General features: G+C 35.8%; 1 non-coding gene across 1 annotated transcript; it reads left to right on the forward strand.

Moving 5' to 3' along the window:
- Positions 1-476: 476 nt before the first annotated feature.
- Positions 477-583, forward strand: LOC111889910 (small nucleolar RNA R71). Its single transcript, XR_002849662.1, has one exon. It is a non-coding gene; the product is annotated as a small nucleolar RNA R71 (small nucleolar RNA).
- Positions 584-7,281: the final 6,698 nt, after the last annotated feature.

Consider the following 7,281-nt stretch of genomic DNA (forward strand, 5'->3'; position numbering starts at 1 on the left):
CCCTCTCCTTCTGCTTGTATTTCTCCTCCTTTGCCTTCTTATACTCCTCGTATGGTAGCCAATCCTTCTTAGGTTTCCACCAATTTTCATCATATCGATCACCACTTGAATAAAAGACGTGAGCTTTCTTATTTCCATTCTCATCTAAATCACAATCCTTTGTGAGATGGGGCCCTCTACAATTTTCGCATCCTACCCTAATAGCATGGATTGCTTGATCCATTTTTGTCATTCTTCGATCTAGACTATCAAGCTTAGCTATCACCGCCGCCATGCTATCATTTGCCGCGTTCACTACCCCACGACTTACTTCGTTTCTCGGATTATGGTATTCTCTAGAGTGCTTAGAGAATTCTTCAATTAATTCTTTAATTAACGGGGGCGCCTTCTTTGTGAGCAGGCCTTGAGAATCAAGCAATTGCCTTGTGGTGACATTGACTCCATCATAGAAGATGGAGACCTCTTGTTGGCTATTAAGGTCATGGTGTGGGCAATTTCTAAGTAGGCTCTTGTATCTTTCCCAAGCTTCATAAAGAGATTCTCCGGGTTGTTGCTCGAAGTTGGCAATGGCTTTCTTTAGCTTGGCTATCTTGGAGGGCGGACAGAAATGGTCTATGAATTCTTCTTTCATCTTGGCCCATGTGGTGACCGATCCGGGAGGAAGTGACTTTAACCAATCTTTTGCAGCTCCTTTAAATGTGACAGGAAGCATGCGAAGAAGCTGGGTCTCGCGTGGAACATTCGGGACGTTGAAGTAATCGGCCACATCATTCACTTCGTCCAAGTGCTTGTAAGCGTCTTCGTGATCCTTCCCGTAAAAAGGAATCTCCTTGAGTTGGGCGAGAATATGGCCTTTTAGTTCGAATGTAGCGGTCGCGGGAATTGCGGGTTGCACAAGCCCCGACCCGGTGTCATCACGTATCCTTTTCTTCCATTCCCCCATGGGGACTTCATCAATGTTAGCCATTGTGATAGCTAACTCTTCTTCGGAATCGGTTTCGTGCTCGTAAGTATGCTCTTCTTCTTCCTCGGTCTCGTACTCGGTATATTCTTGAATTGGTTCTTCAACTGTCAACGAGGCACTGGATGCTCCTGATTTGCTGCTCTTCTTCTTGCTGAAAACGGATTTTAAGTTTTTGAGTGGTGAGTTCTTTGAAGATGTGGTTTCTCCAATGGCTTTTCCTTTGCTTTTTCTTAGTGCGGATTCCGGGTCTTCCAAAGGAGGGACCAGAGGTGTATCAGATCCTCGGGTCATGAAACAACTGTAAACAAACAAAACAAAAGAAACAGAACGCGTAAAAAGAACAAAAACAAAATAAAAAAATAAAGACTGAAACAACGATGTACTCGCCGAGTCGGCACGAGTGCACTCGGCGAGTTCAAGGCAAAAACAGAAAAGAAAATTTCTAGTTATTCTAAAAAAAACGAATTTTTTTATAAACTAATTCTACTTACTGAATTACTTTGTAAATAACTTTGTGTAAGATAAATCCCACACAAAGGATCGATTAAACTAGAATTTAATATTAATTTTAGAACCGTTCCCCGGCAACGGCGCCAAAAACTTGATGTGTGTAGACTCACTTAGTTTTAAACCTACTTTTAATTATCAAATAACACACAAAAGGCAGTGAACCTATCAATTGTGGTATAGCTAAATAAGCAGGGTATCGATCACAGGGAACGGCAAATTAAATTAAAAACTAATTTTATCTAAGTTAATTAAGAAGTAGGGGTTTTCTCTAGTTTTACAAGACTAGAAACTTACTAACTATTACTAATTTAAGACTAGAAAATAACGACTTAACTAGATTCAATAATTGGAAAGGAACTTCTGTTTAGTTCAACTTGGTTAACTCTATGGTTGATTTCAAGGTAATGGTGCAATGGATTAATTCTTTCGTTGGTTACCGATTCAAGTGATTAGATCCGTGTTCACTACCCTAATCCTTAGCAAATAAACTAACTTAAACAGTGGCCAATTGTCTAATTTAATTATATTCACTAGATTAATTATTCGGGTTAAGTTAGACTTGCAATAGTTAACTAATTTATTCTTTTAATTAACTCCTTGTTTGATGGTCATCTTACAAGCTTGCACATGAATTTACTCAATTTTCTTATTAATTCTAGTTTCATATTCATTAATCCTAGACATATAGCATAATGATCACATAGCATACGAGGTCAATAATCAATAGATGTTCATGCTAATCAATTATCTTCCTATTAACAGAAAATTAATTATTATTCACACACAAGGTTCTTTAGCAAGCTAAAATAACAAAAATTCACCAACTTGGAATTAATCCTACCAATCAATCAAACCATATTGTCAACTTTGTATCCCCAAACAGAAGTCTAAAGGTTTTAGCTCATAATTGAAGTAAGTAACAGCAAAAAAACAAAGTCAAATTGCTTAATCATAATGATAAAACAAAAGAATAAATGGAATGATGAAATTTTGCCTCAATTACTCTCCGGAATTGAATTCTAGCTCCTTTCGTTGTCTTCTAGGGTTTCTTTGGCTTCTCAATCGTAGCAAAGTACTTCTGAATCGTCCCAGAACTCTCTTCTATCGATCTGTGGAATTATCTATAAATATGCGAGCCGACTCGTCGAGTCATGTGGTGACTCGTCGAGTCCCTCTCACATTCCCCGTATTGTGATAACTCTCTGGGATCCCGAGTCATTATCTTCTCGATCCTTCGATTGGACTCGTCGAGTAGTCGATCTGACTCGCCGAGTAGGTGCCATTTTTAATGTTTTTTCTTCTTTATTCCATTCTCGATCTTCTAACAGTTTCTCCCGCTTCCTTTCGCTTCCGAGCTTCATCTTTGGACTGAAAAACATAATTTAACACTTTTAAGTACCTTTTGTCCATAATATGCAATAATTTAGCTAATAAATGAGTAAAAATGTATACTTAATATGAACTAATTATGCACATATCAAAATACCCCACACTTGTCTTTTGCTTGCCCCCAAGCAAAACTGAATTTTAAACATATTAGAATCATATATAACAACTCCAATCTAACCCAACCATTATGCCAAGACCGCAACGCATGCATTTGTGTCTAAAATTTTTCCTAAAGACCTCCCATACTCTAAATACTCACAATCCTCATAAACATTTGCCCACTCATCCCGAACTATGCTCATTTTATGCAACCCTCCGAATCCATCTGCAGAAAACCTCTTACCCTCAAGGTGTTTTTAATTGAGCAACCCGAGCATACATAATCTAAAATTACAAGTTTTTGATACCACTATAGAGCTCTTTTGAATTCATCTCTTATTTGATATTTGCTTTGATCTCTTTGAATTCACCACCTTGATTGTTTGATTTTCGGGTATCTTCGATTTTTTGGATTTCTTGGAATTTTGATCTTTTGATCTTCACTTTAATTGCTCCAAAATTCATACAATTTCTCTTGTAATTCTCTCTTTTTTTTAACATGTACCTCTTTTTTTTTTCACTCAAATCCCTACATGCTTAAGCAGGGGCGCTCAACCTCAACCTTTATTGGCTAATGATAACAATCTTCCTGGATACATTTCAAGTTTAGGCTGCTAAACATATTGCATCCCTCGGGCCGAGCAGGGTCGTGTTTTTGTCCCATGATTTTACTAGAATAAGGAAGCCACAAATGCACTAGAACGTATATAGGCTCAACTAAACATTTGGGTTTTCATGCAATCATCAACACAACTCTAACATGGAGTCCTAATTTTACTTTTACCAAAATTTTCTAATTTAGATCCTAAGTAATACTTTTGGTATGCAAAATTTTAAAATTAGCCTAAATTAAGACTCTAAATTTTCTAATATGTAACCAACCCCCTACCCCACACATATTTGATGCAATGCCCTCATTGCATATTATGTATGACAAAAACATAAAAAAACTAAAGAGGGAATTGGAACAAACTCCCCTGGGATAGCAGTGGATAGGTTGATCACTTCCTTCTCAGCTCCAACTTCAATTGACTTTAGACATGGTATCCATGCCTTGGGTGTCTCGTCTCGTGTGGGTCACTCCAAATACGCGGATAACAGTGTAAGATCTTCAAGAATAAATATGGAAAGAATATATAGTCAAGTGGTACTCTAATCAGCATCAAATCAGCAACCCCTTCGACATGAAACCAAACGACTCGTCGAGTATATACCAGACTCGTCGAGTTACTTCGGGAAATCTTCGGATTGTTGAGAATTAAGGGCGACTCGTCGAGTCAGTTTAGTGCACTCGACGAGTTGGTCACTGAATGAAAATAATATAATTCTGCATCTGATCCAGCTTCCAATAAACTCTCTATACTTTCTATTCACTTCTAGACTCCCTTGCTAACATCTCTAAGGACCGGAGTCAATACTTTAACTCTAACGCTCCTCCTTTCTTGACTCTCTTTCTCACTTTGATTCTATAACTCTAAACCCTTTTTGAAGCTAGCACTCCTAATTCAATTCTGAAAAATTGTCAAAGCATCAAACATCAATTAAACATCAAAAGCAAGTTTTAAAAACATCAAACAAACCAAATAAGCAGGGTATCGATCACAGGGAACGGCAAATTAAATTAAAAACTAATTTTATTTAAGTTAATTAAGAAGTAGGGGTTTTCTCTAGTTTTACAAGACTAGAAACTTACTGACTGTTACTAATTTAAGACTAGAAAATACGACTTAACTAGATTCAATAATTGGAAAGGAACTTCTGTTTAGTTCAACTTGGTTAACTCTATGGTTGATTTCAAGGTAATGGTGCAATGGATTAATTCTTTCGTTGGTTACCGATTCAAGTGATTAGATTCGTGTTCACTACCCTAATCCTTAGCAAATAAACTAACTTAAACAGTGGCCAATTGTCTAATTTAATTATATTCACTAGATTAATTATTTGGGTTAAGTTAGACTTGCAATAGTTAACTAATTTATTCTTTTAATTAACTCCTTGTTTGATGGTCATCTTACAAGATTGCACATGAATTTACACACACATATGAACTATCTAAGGCAAAGGTGTATAAGTTCAAGAAGCCTTGATAAAAGATTATCAATGCACTAAGTATTAGAAACATGAACTTAATAAATTCAATAAGCATTGTTTTTCTGAAAGTTAAGCTGTTTCTGAATACATGTCAAAGCTAGTGGGAGCATAAGTGTTATGTTTTATAATAATCATCATGATAGTGGGAGCATAAAAGTTATGATTGTATGATTATTAAGGCGCGTATTGCAAGTTGGCAATATTAATTATAGAAAACAAGAGTTATACCTTGCAAAGTTGTAAGGGTTGTAAAGTTGTTTTGCTATAATTAAGGGAAAGAATATTATGCTTCATTTCAAATCTAAAGGATTAGGTTGAGAAATGTTAATAAATTTAGTCAAGAGTACATAGTGTGTTCTTAAAATTTCGATTATGATTACGACATTCCTCTTCACAATTCGAATTTTGAGAACATAGCAAATAAAGCATTATGTGTCGTGTCCCATACGCTTCGGGTATAGGATCGATTGCAAATGCTTTAATGTTTGACCATTCTAAAATTTTCCAAATGTTGAGCGCATTTAGAGGGAAAAGGGACTAGAATTGGTTTTGACTAAAATAATTAAACAACTATCAAAGGACAATCCAAAGTTTGACGAGGATTGGTTGCTTGTGAGTAGTTGGAAGTATAGTATTGGAAAATATGGAAATGTTTCCATATTGGATGGACCATATCGACTTTATTATGAATAGAAAAGATTCTATTAAGAATGAGTTGTCATATGGAACATATGGAAGTGTGTCCATATTGGGAATTGAATATTGAGAAATCTATGACTAGATTAGAAACTTCTATGCAAAAGGATGTTCAAAGAATGTACTTTGAGTAAGAGACATCACGTCTAAGGAATTGTCTTGTAACAATCTCCGTTAAAGGGCTTTGTAATTTCATTGGCAATAGTCTTTGTGACTTTGGTGCAGTGATATTACGAAAGGATCATTGCATAAAGTGTTAGAATCTAGCATATTCTATAAGTAGCAAGAATTTGATATTCTTTCACTTATGAAAAAGGATTTGGAGTTATGAAATGAGAATGATTGGAAATGTGTTCAATTTGATCTATTTCACAAAGTAAGAACCATAGGTAAACATTGTGTGCATGCTAAGAGCATGGGACAAGTGTAATAATTCAAGTAAGAAGTTGATTACCCGAAACGACAAATAATGAGTAATCGATATGGTGATGAATAAAAGGTGTTTTATTTATACTCAAAGGTTTGAGGCCATATGGGATTAGTATTATTATTGTGTTTCACTTTGCATGTTTTGACTTCCTGAATAATTTAATTGGTTAAGAACAGTCAAATTATTCTAACGGGCCACAGTCGTTCATATGTTGGAAGTAGATATGAATGAAGACTGTCGTGAATTGGTGTGTGGATTGTCTAAAAGAGTATTAGACATAAGCAAATGTTTGTTGCAACGTTCATGAGTGCTTATGAATATGATTTGAGCATTGGATTAAACCGACACTCACTTGGATCACTCCATGAATTGTATCACGAGTGATTGGTGAGACGATAACATCTTATATTCTTGAAACCGAGATGTGTGAGTTGTATCTTGCAAATCGGTTGCACATTGATAATATGTAAATTCACTAGTATCTTGGTGTTATAAAACATATTGTTGTGTGTAATTCGGTGAGTGAGTGCAAGCGAGCATTGAATCAAAGTTTATCCGTTCCTTTTATCCAAAGTAGGATAAAAACGATATCTTTGGGCCCCTCGATGATTTAGTGATGACAAACGTAAATGCTCGGCCGAGCTAGGGCTAATTTGATTTGTTCAATTAGTCAGTCGTCATAAATCGGGAATCGAGATATAGTACAAAGAGAATGATTTGAAATCATGTCTCATATGATATCTAGAATGGAGGAATATATGATCCCTTATCTAAGGACACGCGTATCTGATAAGATCAGAGTTGACAGCGGCTTTGGTAAGCTACGATTGCAGATCAGGATCTGAAGTCATATGCATAATAGTTATTAGACTTATCCAAGTGGGAGACTGTTGGATTAGTGTCTAAGTCCATAACTATTTTGGTATGTACTTGACCCAATGGTGCATGGTCCTTTTGGGTTGCCTTCACCAAAGCAACTTGATAGGATGAATTATGGAGAGAAAGGATTAAGTATGATTTATTAATATATTATGAGAATAATATATTAAAAGAGAAATCATATTGTTTAATTAATATTAGTCAATAATTAATTAGTAGTTAG

The sequence above is a fragment of the Lactuca sativa genome, chromosome 8, assembly GCF_002870075.4.
Source record: "Lactuca sativa cultivar Salinas chromosome 8, Lsat_Salinas_v11, whole genome shotgun sequence".
Classification (NCBI taxonomy): domain Eukaryota; kingdom Viridiplantae; phylum Streptophyta; class Magnoliopsida; order Asterales; family Asteraceae; genus Lactuca; species Lactuca sativa.